The sequence below is a fragment of the Montipora foliosa genome, chromosome 13 (genome assembly GCF_036669935.1).
Source record: "Montipora foliosa isolate CH-2021 chromosome 13, ASM3666993v2, whole genome shotgun sequence".
NCBI classification, from domain to species: domain Eukaryota; kingdom Metazoa; phylum Cnidaria; class Anthozoa; order Scleractinia; family Acroporidae; genus Montipora; species Montipora foliosa.
In genome coordinates this window covers 11,093,722-11,105,493 of record NC_090881.1, presented here as the reverse complement: position 1 = coordinate 11,105,493, position 11,772 = coordinate 11,093,722, and the positions used below count along the sequence as shown (strand labels likewise).

Genomic DNA, 11,772 nt, shown 5'->3' with positions numbered 1-11,772 from the left:
AGTGATAATCAGGTTAGAGTAATCACGTATTTGCAGTGTTAAGTCCTAAAACAGCAGTTGTCTATTGGCTTTTGGTTGGTGGAAGTCAAGCATTCTCTCACATGTAGGATAAAGGGGTTTAGTTTCTAAAGAAGCTGTAGTGCTGTGTCAGTGGGGAAGTGAAATAAAGAAGGGTTTATCAACTGAGTTGATATGGTAAATTGATCACCTTAAAGAAATTTGAAAGCTGATATTTCGAGTGTTAGCCCTTCGTCAGAGCTAAACCCTTTTCTGTCTTTCACAAGTAGGACTAGTTTTCATAATGAAAAAACGGTGACATTCTTGAATCATTCCTTTGGCAATATAACTTGTATAATACAACATTTATAAATATTTGTCTCTCATGTTTTCAATTAAATAGAGCAAGATACGACTGGAAAGTAACTACAGTACAATTAAACGTAACAATGGTATTATTTGTACTATTACAATATTGATAAACTAAAATTTATCTTGATAGGAAATAACTCATTTTGGCAAATGACCTGAGCATAAAGGAAATGTCTTTGAAATGATCGAAAACAAGATAAGTGGCACTCAGGTTTAATGTTGTAGGTAAAATAAGCCATTAGACTTGTCCAAACTCAGTACTCGAAAATAATGGTTTTCGATCTCAGTTATTTTTCGTAAAAGCATGTTCGGGTGCAAGGGTGGCATTTTACCATCAAGTTGAACTATATTAAAGAGAGGAATGTTGGAGCTGCTATTGGTTGTTGGGCATTTTCTGTGCATGGAATGCCTTGAAGCAGTTGTGTGATGGAAGGGTATGGTAGGATGGAGAAGATTAGGGAGGGGTAGGTGAGTAGAAGGGAGGGAAAGACGTCTAGTTTTTTTTAACCCCCTTAAAAAACAAGCCCCTGTGTCCCTTTTTTAGACAGTTGATTACAAAAAAAAAAAAAAAAAAAAGAACTGGTTTCCAAATATTCACACCAAAAACAAAATTAAACCACGACATTTATAGTGACAAGAAATAAGTATAAGCGTTCTCTGGTAAAAAAGTTTAAAAACTATGAGCTTTCGACAGACTATACTGCTGTCTTCAACGGATAAAAACGTGTAAAAAATTAAAGCGAAAGAAATTGAAGATAGCGAAAAATTCGCATAAATTAAAAGGTAAAAGCATGTGGTAGAAAGAATGTTAAAAATGCTAAGGAAATTAGTGTTTCTTTAAGAGAATGTGATATTGGCTCGAATTATTGTCCGCCCCAACGGTTTTTGCCGTGTGCCATGACTCCAATGTGTTTCTACTCCGGTTGTTCGCTTTGTCAATGATTTTAGAGTTGCTGAAGTCAATAACATGATTAAAAGTCCACGCGTGTTTTGCGACATTTGAGCCTTTAGTACAATGCTTTAAGTTCCTCATGTGTTCTTTTCTCCTAGTAGTAAAGGATCTTTTAGTTTCGCCAATGTAGCTCCAGGGGCAAGATGCGCATGGAATTTTATAGATGACATTGGACTGGTCGTCTTCGACAGGTTGAAACTTAGGGATAGGGAAATGCTGTTGTAAAGTTTTACCGGTCTGGTGGTGACTTGGATATCGTGTTCCTTGAGGATTCTTGTGAGAGGTTCCGTGGTGCCTTTGATGTAGGGAAAGAGTGCGAAGTTGTGTCGGTTTGTTGGCTCAGCCCATTTAAGAACATACATAATTTATGCGCAATTTTCGTTATATTTAATTTCTTTCGCTTTTATTTTTTACACGCTATTATCCGTTGAAGACAGCAGTTCAGTCTGTCGAAAGCTGTCGAAAGCTCATAGTTTTAAACTTTTTACCAGAGAACGATTATACTTATTTCATGAATCCTAGTAACGGATCTTCAATATTTTTATTTATAGTGACGTTGTAGAGAAGACGCTGAAAAAGAAATTTAGTGCTGAGCTGCTTTTTGTGTATGTAAACGCCTTCCGTGATGTAGTCAATGGTGTCATCCAGAGGCACTTCCGTGAAAAGGGAGGAGACGTCATATGAGATTAGGCTTCGTTCATCACCGAGGGTTCTATCTTTGAGAAGGACGGCAAAGTCCTTGGTGTTTTTAATGCTGTATTCATTCTCGGTGAGACGGAATAAGTAGGAGGCTAAGTATTCAGCTGTTTCAGAGTAAAAGGTGCCATAGATGCTGACGACTGGCGTAGTTTAAGGTTTCAGTTTCTTCAGGGATTTCGTTAGGATTGCTAAACTTGTGGGTTTTAGCAGTACCCCACAGGAAGAAGGGTTGGTGAATAAGGGTTGGTTTGCAAGTGAGTTTAATCTTATCCACAGGCAGTGTTGATTTGAAATTGTGATTTAGAAAGTTTTGGAAAGGTTTCAAGTCTTTTAAGGTGTTGTCCTCAGTTTCAATGTACTTCCCATTGGCTATACCTTAATCTTGGATCATAGTCTCAAGTTTGTTGACACAGTCCTCACGCCGCATAATGATGACAATCGAGTCTTTGTTACCAGAGAGAATAGCGATGCTCGGATCACGGGCTAACCTGTTTAGGACTTTGTATGTGAAATCTGGAGTATTAAATTTTCTAGTGAAAAAGGTTTGAGTGGACGCGGAGGAAGTGTTCGAAGCCTTCATGATACCTGGTGGGTACACTAAACCCTACTTGTGTGAGAAGAAATTCAAACTCGGAGAGAAGGTTAAGTTCTACGTGTCGGTGGTAATGTCAAACACTGCCTGCGACAACTTGAACCGAAATGTTGATGATCGGAACTGAAAACGGTGTTTTTTTGGTTTATGGTTGCCGAAAGTTTACACAGCTTGTTGTTTTTTTGTAGGAAGAGACTCAAGTCTTTCTGTTTGAAGCGATTTCGATGCCATGCGATGAAGACGTTTGTAACCTCCAGTGCCATAATGAGAAATAATGTTTGTTCGTACATCTGAATAATCGATGTAAACTCGTCGGCGTTTTTGGTTGTGTTCTTGATGATTTGCTTTTAGAATACTCTTGACGGCGGCGTAACGGTCAGAAACAGTTTCCAGTTACTTTTGCATGGATCCTGACTTTGAGGAGCACTATCGAGAATTACTAAAGCAGTGGGAAAAGGATGTTGATAACACCAAGGAGAAGCTTGATGAGCCAAAACGTATGCTGGGATCGAAGGAGTATGCCGTTAGTGAATTAGATGTGCTTTGTGTATCTTGCTAATACTGAGGGTTGCCCAGCTTTCAAAGAATTCTCCCTGCCTAACCCAAACAACCAAAAATTCTAAGTAATGGACGTATACCAGGGGCACCCAACGTCCATTTTCGGAAAATATCTGTTCGGAAGACGATTTGAGATCTAGACTTTTCGGAGCAGTTGTTGTAAAATTTCTTACTTGCCTGCCTGTCCTAGGATTTTCCAACTTCTAAAAAATGGTATAATTGCCCATCTTAAACGGATTTTTACCCTAAAAAGGTCACCTAGAATTTTCGGGAGCCCTTTTTCTGGCTGGAATTTTCGAAAAGGTAAGTTTTGAATCCTTTAATTTTCGGATCACTAGACTTTCAGCTAGGAAATCCGAACACATGAAAAATTTTTAGGGGATAAAATTATGCCTATATCTACTGTTTAAATACTAAAATACGTTTAACGATGCTATGTCTAAGTGGTTTTGAACTATATTCTCGTTGGGTGCCCCTGGTATATTTGTAATTATTATTCAACACATTCTGACAATGTCCAAATATGGTATATGGTCATAGCGCACTCAATGTTCGTTGTTTGTACTCAACAGATATCCTGCGATATACGTAATTTTGTGTGGCGCGGAGAAAATGGTAGTTTTTCCAGCTCAGTTTGTTTTCCAATCAACGTAAAAAATTGTGCTTTGTCGTCAATGTGTTGAATAATAAAACAATTATCCTGTTCAATTATCAAGCGATTCGGGCAGGATGATTGTTAAATATATGTTGTTACATATTGTTACAGTAGTTAACATTTCATCTTCATAGGTCTATTGTGTAACGATCATGACTACCTCATCATTATACTGTGATTCTGGACATAAATGTGTTGTAGTAAGCAATTCTTCGACTTAAAGTGGCATCAGAAGTTTATGTTATGCACGTTAACATGGTTGACAAAGCCACATTCAGGCTTTGTAAATTAAATGAATAAGAGCATGAACTTAGGCACTGTCAGTAATTAAGCCGTTTTGCCTGAAACAATGAATGATTTTTCATTATTTAAACAAAGATATGTTGACGAAATGGAAGTCTGATGAAGGCAGCGCCAAGGAGAAGCTTGAAAATATGAAAGATGTGTGGCACTGAAACAAATGGCTCTAAAAAATAACAGCTCATGCCTTGTTTCGTGACTGATTTTAACAATGATAGATTTGCCTGTCTAATGTCAGAAAACTCATCAATGGGGGGCCGTGTGGAAGCCACAAATGTAATAAAGCCCTCAAATGTAATACAAATTGACCACAAATGTAATAAAGCCCTCAAATGCAATAAATACCTTATTTACTCGAAAGAACGCATGATTCGAAGCAGCGCCACCCTCAAGTAGGCATCGCACCTTAAAGACCTAAAAGTCACTCTTTCAAATGAGAACAATATCGCAAAAATCAACTTCAAATATTATTTTCCGTAGAGTACTTGACTCTGCAATAAATTATCCTTTTTTTTTTACCCAACCAAATTTAAACGGATGAGTGTTTCATTTTGAAAGGACGTGTGACAATCAATCAAATTTGCGTCACTAAATGTTGTTGGTTATCAGCGTGATACTTGAAGTGTAAACAAATTTCTCTCCGAATCATCGAGGAAGCAGATCAGAAACATGATGTCATCTCAAAATAATCAAAATATTTGGCAGTTACCATAATGCTGCCTAGCGATGCACACAACCCCTTCATTTTTTGCCACTGATAAAGCAGCCCTGACAAGGAAACGAGCACTACCCTGTTCCATGCTCTTTAGTTGGTCGGGACCCATTTGTTTTTGTTTGATTATGTCTGTTTGTTTGTTTTTTTGCACACGTTTTTCCTTGCGCAAACTGAAGAAAAACTCAAGTCTACAGCGTTTTGTGCAGAACCTCATCTGTCAGACAAATGTTATGATTTCTTTAACTTTGATCAAAATAGCCGAAAATCTTCCAGTAAGGAACTAGGGCTTGGTTATGAATTAAGCTTAACGCTAAGAACTACGTCACTTCAATGTCATTTCAAAGTAATTATTCTGCGCACGTTAATAATGGTTGACTGGGCAGGTATTTCAAGATTGTAAATCTTTGGATATGGTGTTTTGTCGACGGTATATCTGAAAAATATATTAACAGTTTTATAAAATAATTAGGATAGTACGCGCATCACTTGAATTTTGATTGGTTGTGTGTTGTCAGACGCGCGTTTTGATTGGCTGGTAGGAAATATAAGCGTATATCAAGAAAATCTTTCTCAATCAAGAAGTAAGAAAACAGCATTTTCTTACATTTGTCGAATTATCTTTGAGAAATATTTTATACAAGCATCAGAGGACTTTTTCCTTGTTTCCATAGCCTCATCTAAACGCTCTGGGAGAATTCTCGGGAGAATTATCGACAGTTATGCAAACCTTCGACTGCGTCTCGGGTTTGCAAAACTGTCTCGAATTCTCCCAATTCTCCCTCGTGTTTAGACGAGGCTATGAAAACACGAAAAACATCTTCTCTTGCTTAATTAAGGTGCTCCTCGAAGAGGGAAATGAGCTCAATAGAAGCTTGATGATTCAAGGTTCAAGCACGTCATTGTTCAATAGTTTTTCGGTGGTGCTTGTCTGATCATCGTTTGAGTTTCCAGGTTCCCATTCGAGAAATGATTTATTGGCGTCTATCTGCTGACCGGGTGAGTTGCTGCCTGTGGATTCGCTGCTGGCCAACACGTGATTCACTAAGTTTTTGTCTTTTTTGATCACTTCATCATCAGTGAAGACATCGTGAAAGAGATGAGTGTGAGTCGATGTAGTCAAAATTACATAATGCTCTCCAGGATTTTCCGAGGTGTGGCCTAGATAGATAGTGGCCGAGGCATTACTTGAACCGGGTTGAAAGGTATGTGCCGCCCAAGGACCGAGAGTGGAAACAACGTGAATGTTGACATTATACTGATTCGCTGCAGCATTAAGTGTTAACTGATCCCCGTGGGTAGTACTCCTAGCCATATGCTGTAAGTTCGATTCCAATGAATTGAACTTTGAAATGAATTCCAGGAAAGGAAAACCGTCATTGTCCAGGAAGTTTTGTTTCATATATGCGACAATTATTTTCTCATTTTCTCTGTCGACTTGAAGATACCAAGGTCACCTAACTGACTAGCTAACGCCGCGAACTGGCAGCTTCCATCTCCTGGTGGATTAACGGCAATATTGTAACCGTGGGGCCGGTTGCTCGAAACCTGGTTAGTGCTAACCGTTGGTTAAGAGGTATCAAAGCGTATAGGTTTCCATGGTATTTAACGCTGGTTAGCGCTAAGCATGCTTCGAGCAACCCGGGCCTGGTCTTCAATCACGTTATAGCTCTTTTTGATCTCCAGTAACACATGAATGCAGACTTCTCCGCGTTACCCCGACGTTTGACAAGAGGGATAAATTCCCCTGTCGCGAGTTTAGGCAAAGCCGTGTATGCTTCATTAGAAAGTGCTGAAGGCTTTCTAACTCCTCGTCCTCTTCTTTCTTGTGAAGTGCAATATTTCGCAGTGACAGAAAAATCAGGAAGACAAAGGAAAACCAGAACAGCAATAAAGCCCGATGACCGCATTTTTGAAAACAAGGTTAAGTTGTTTACAGGCGTATTTTCCACTGATAAAAAGTGACTCGACACGAAGTTGCGCCATTGTTCTAGACAGCCTTAACCAATATCCCTACCACAACGAGGAACTAAACGTTGAGCCTCGAAGCACTTTCTCTTGGGTCTTGCAATCATGTACTTTGTTGAAGTAAAATTCCCGTGGACTATTCATGGAGACATTGAAAAAAAATTGCGTTTTTCGATCCCCAGGGCAAAGAGAATAATCACGATGGCTTGTTTCGCCACTGCACACCACACCATCATTAATATATATGGCAGGAGCTGTTCAGCATGGCATGCAGCCTGCGTATCACTGTCACTGAGGAAGGAAAGGGTTAAAGATGTCATTACTGGACTTTGGTGTTGTTAACACTTTTACCTCCCAACCAAACTCCATCCACAACTGCTGAAACGGCCATTGTCATCTTGTGTTAGGGAAAGGGTGAACATGAAGGTAAACCAAACCAATTAAAACCCAATGTCTTTCTAATTATTGACTATTTATCTTGCTTTTTTTCCAGAAATGCTGAAGTCAGAATTTGGAGACGTGAAGGGTGTGTTACTATAAAAATGATTTATAGTAACCGCAGACGAACTCCAAAGAAGTCTCACCAGTGTATCTGCTTCATTGGCTTATGATTGCTACGTAGCTGCAGACATGTGATTACTTAATGATTAAAAAGCCTTCAGAATTAAAAAGCCTATGTTAAGGTGAATATTTGAAAAAAGTGGGAAAGAAGAGAAAATTAAAATGCCCTGCTTCATGAAATCATATCTTTTTTTCTTTCTTTCTAGAGTTTCATTTTTGGATAAATGAGATTTGGAGATTCATCATAGTTTATGCACAAGAATTTATAAAGTAATAATGAAATAAGTGACCTCCATTTTTTTATCGCTGGAAATTAATCAGTGGGTTAGGATAAAAGTCTGCAGAATTAAGAAAAATAGTGGAAGCGTGTCTAGAGCCGTCTTGACAACATTTTTACTAGGCTTGAAATCGTCCCCAGCAAAAAGAGCGAGGGACAAAGACTTAATCTTCTGTCAAAATGTTGGAAATCTTCAAATCACATAAGTAATGTTCTCAAGCTAGAAAGGTTTTGATTGAAGGACAGCCAGGCGTGGGAAAGACGACCTATTGCAACAAGATTGCTTACGACTGGGCAACGAAATCAAATCTGAAGGTCCAAGTGTTGCTTTTTGTTGAAATGTAGAGAAATTACTTCTGATTTATGGGACGCTCTTGATGACCAGCTTTCATTTACCCAGAAACAAAAGAAGAAAGAAGAAAAAGAAAAGCTTTTTACCTTCGTTCGGGAACATTATTCAAAGGTTTTGCTGGTACTTTACGGACTGGACGAGTTGCCAACCCATAAATTACCCGGCTATGAAGAAATCATTCAAGGGAAAATGCTTCCAAAATGTTACTTAGTGTGTATAGCACGCCCCGAAACTGGGATAAAAGTACGAGAATCCTGCGACACTTTGTCAGAGGTCGAAAGATTTACCAAAGACGATGCTGAATATTTCATCTGGAAATGTTTCAAAACCAAGGAGCATCTGTCAACAATCTGTTGTAATTTTGATTGAAAAGAGAGTATTCGTCATTATGGAACATGCCTTGTAAAATTTAATGTTGTACGATTTGGCGATGTATTGGTGAGGAGGTGCAATTTCAACCCCAGAGCTCTTCTCTTTTGCGCATTACTAAGGGAGAGGAGAGATCTGGGGAACCCTGAAACAACTTGTCTTCTCATTGGTTTTCGTGAAGAACAAGCAAAAGCGTCTCTAATTGGTGCATTCATGTCAGCACGAGGAGTGAACAGGCGCCGTAAGATTCAAATAACCAAATTTTGGTTATAAAAACCATACGGCGCAGAGTTTCCCAGAGCCTTGGGTCGATCCAAGGCTCTGGTCACGAAAATGTGAGGAGGTGTAGAATACGAAGCTGCGCGGCCATAAGGCAACCCCGCCTTTCTCCTCTCGCCCTGGCCAAACGATTTTTGTCGAAGATCGTTACAAAGTTTTGACGTTTTATCTCAAATAGGAAGACTTGCTCTAAAGAGCTTCAACTGCCCTGTAAACATCGGTGATCCTATCACAAGTCTATTGTGTAGTAAAACCTCCAATCGTCATTACTAAGTCGGGTTCTATGATAAATGAAGCATTGCAACAAGATTTGAAGAGCACTTTGGTTGCCGCACAATTCTTTTATTTTTCTTCAATAAAATTGGGAATACTTTTGTTCTAGGCCAGAATAACATAATTAATCCACTTGTTCTGGTTAAAATAAGAAAAGATTTCTAACTAGTCCTTCCAAGTTTGCTTCCTATATCCGAGGGACTGGGGTATTATTTTTTTTTTCGGTACTAACAATATTTGGCATAATGTCAACACTGGCGCAAAGTTGTATTGTTTGGTTCATTTTGGCACTTCATTGTAATGCTCCATCATGAGAAATGGGAATTGAAGGTTTCCATGAAAAGTCCGCGTGTTTCCAAAAAAATTAAGAAGTTGAATAAACTCCTTTACTTTGTGAAACAGTTCAGAATAGAAAACATGTTAGGCCTCAAAACTGGAACGAAGGAGGGAGGTTCGAGAACGCAATCTGCAGGCTCTCAAGTGTGCGATAAAAAAGCAGGCGAGTTAACTAGTTAAAAAGAATGATGGAAATAAAGCAAATCATTTACTGATGTAGCTAGTGAAGAGATCAAGGAGTACTATGAAAGCTATGGGCAATACCTTCCATAAGTGGATCAGAGGACATCGATACAGAATCGAATACAGAGTAAGAATTTATTTTTTTCAAAATCGGAAAAACATGCACTGTGGTAGCTTGTTATTTTATTATGTTGATAAATAATTATAAAGGGAAAAGATAAAATGAAGTGCATATTGATATACGACCCCTCACTAAATGGTTGCGTAGTTGCTTAATCTTATGCAGTCTCCCTTTTAATTTTAGGCTGCTGAACAAAATGTATAATCCTTTAGCCATTTGTAACACTTTTACTTTTATAATCGCCCAGTCTCCACCTACCCCTCCAACCTTAAAAGAGTAGTGACTCTTCAAAAACGGGCAATCCGTATATTTTCAAAGAGCAAATTTGAAGCACATACTGATCCGTTTATTGAAAGAACTCAAAATGTTAAAAATTGACTCTATCATTAGGTTTCATATTTGCAAATTCATGTACTTATATAGACATGGCTTGCTACCAGAAAGTTTTGATAATATGTTTCCTCTTAACAATGAAATTCATCCTAAGTCTTTATAATATTACTTCCACTAATGGTACAACTGGGAACTCATTTTTTACCGTAAACAGGAGAGAACGTTTTGGGGTTACAAAAAAAAAATAAATAAATAAAATTGGGAAGTTAACAAGCTAACTAATGACGGGCGCATTTTAGCCCGAAGATCTGTTTTGATGTAGGGGTAACTGATCGATGTTATAAGGATATGAACGCGATTGCATTTCGTGATTTATGGGCACGAGTGATGTTTTGAAAGTTTTCAGAAAATTGCACGAGCCGTAGGCCAATGCAATTTGACTGAAAACTTTCAAAACATCACGAGTAGCCAGAAATCATGAAACGCACCAGCAAGTTCATATGATATTTTTTTATCATATACTCAACAAATTACAGAATTGCTGTGTCCATAGAAGCGTCCGTGTTGCACTCTGTAAGCTCTTTTGGCATAGTCATGTTTGAATAAATAATAAATGAAGTAATATGTAACTTATCTTGATTTTGAATTTGAAAAAAGTAATAACTTGATTTAACTTTCAATTAACCGTTCAAAGAAGGCAGTTGACTTGAACCTCTTGATTACGGTATCTCTTGAACATACTTCACAACTTCAGACTATTATTACAATGAAGAGATCTTTGAACAATTGTTTTTCCTAGGAGTAACAATCTGCAGAAAATTCTTCCCTAGTTTCATTTATATTTTTCTCGCCCTTTTCAGGATATGTCAAGTTACTTACCCGAAGATTCTTGATCTAGTCAGAAAGGGTTGCCTCTTTACATTTTTCTTTCATTTAGGCTTGCCTTAAGGGGGGTGGTGCTTAACTTCAGAAAGACAATGGTTGTTAAGGAAGCTTTTTAGTCAAAAAGCCCTGCAAAAAGGTTGCAACTTCTTTTTTAAAATCCCCCAAAAAAGAAAACTGTAGAGTACCTCTCTCTCTTTCTATAGGACTCGAGAAATTATTATTTCAATGATTCCCTGGCAACAGTTTAGTAGTTAAGAGCCACCCTTCTTAAGGGCATAAAAACTTGAGCACATTTCAGTTCCTCACTGCCCGACTACTCTTTAAGAACAGCGTCTCTTAATGAGTGATGTCTGGGAAATAAAATGTCCGATAGTGACAACCACAGGTAGCCCGAGCTCGATATGAGCAGCTCTTTATATCCTTCCCAATTGGGAAGTATATATAGAGGGAGCAAACCGGTTCCTCTAAAACTAACAGGAATGGCCGTAAATCGGCTCAAAGACCACACAGGAGGGAAAAAAACACTCAACTAAAGTAAGGTAAGACGATTTTTATTTAAACCTCTACATTTTCATAGGTCACAGAAACAATCGTTATTTTCCCCAAACAAATCCTTACAAATCACTCTAGTGACGTAACAATAGGTGAAAGGTCATCGAGATGCTCATATATCGAGCTTGGGCTACCTGTGTTACAACTTCCTGTTTTCTGCAATTTCGGTCACGCGACTTTTTCTCCATGAGTAGTTCACAATTATTCATTGTGGGTGAAACAGAGTTCATCTTTGAAGTGATTTAAAGTTTTGGAAGGATGCTATTGAAGTCTGCTTAAACTCAGTAAGGCATGTGTTATATTCATACGATATTATGTAAGAATTACCAATCAGTTTTTACTGTTTTACCACCTTTTCAGGTTTCTCGTTCCAATTAACTGATTCTTTTAAACAGTCAATCCGCCAAAATTGCTATGTGTTAAAATTTATGTTGAATTCCTTTTTA

At 38.2% G+C, this 11,772-nt stretch overlaps 1 protein-coding gene across 1 annotated transcript in view; it reads left to right on the top strand.

Annotated features, from left to right (window-relative positions):
- The first annotated feature begins 11,510 nt into the window (after nucleotides 1-11,510).
- LOC137983993 (protein NLRC5-like) overlaps nucleotides 11,511-11,772 on the top strand; it is a 59,252-nt gene continuing 58,990 nt past the window's right edge. The window contains exon 1 of the mRNA XM_068831153.1: nucleotides 11,511-11,615. The gene's annotated coding sequence lies outside the window, so the exon portion shown is untranslated. The remainder of the gene's footprint in view (nucleotides 11,616-11,772) is intronic.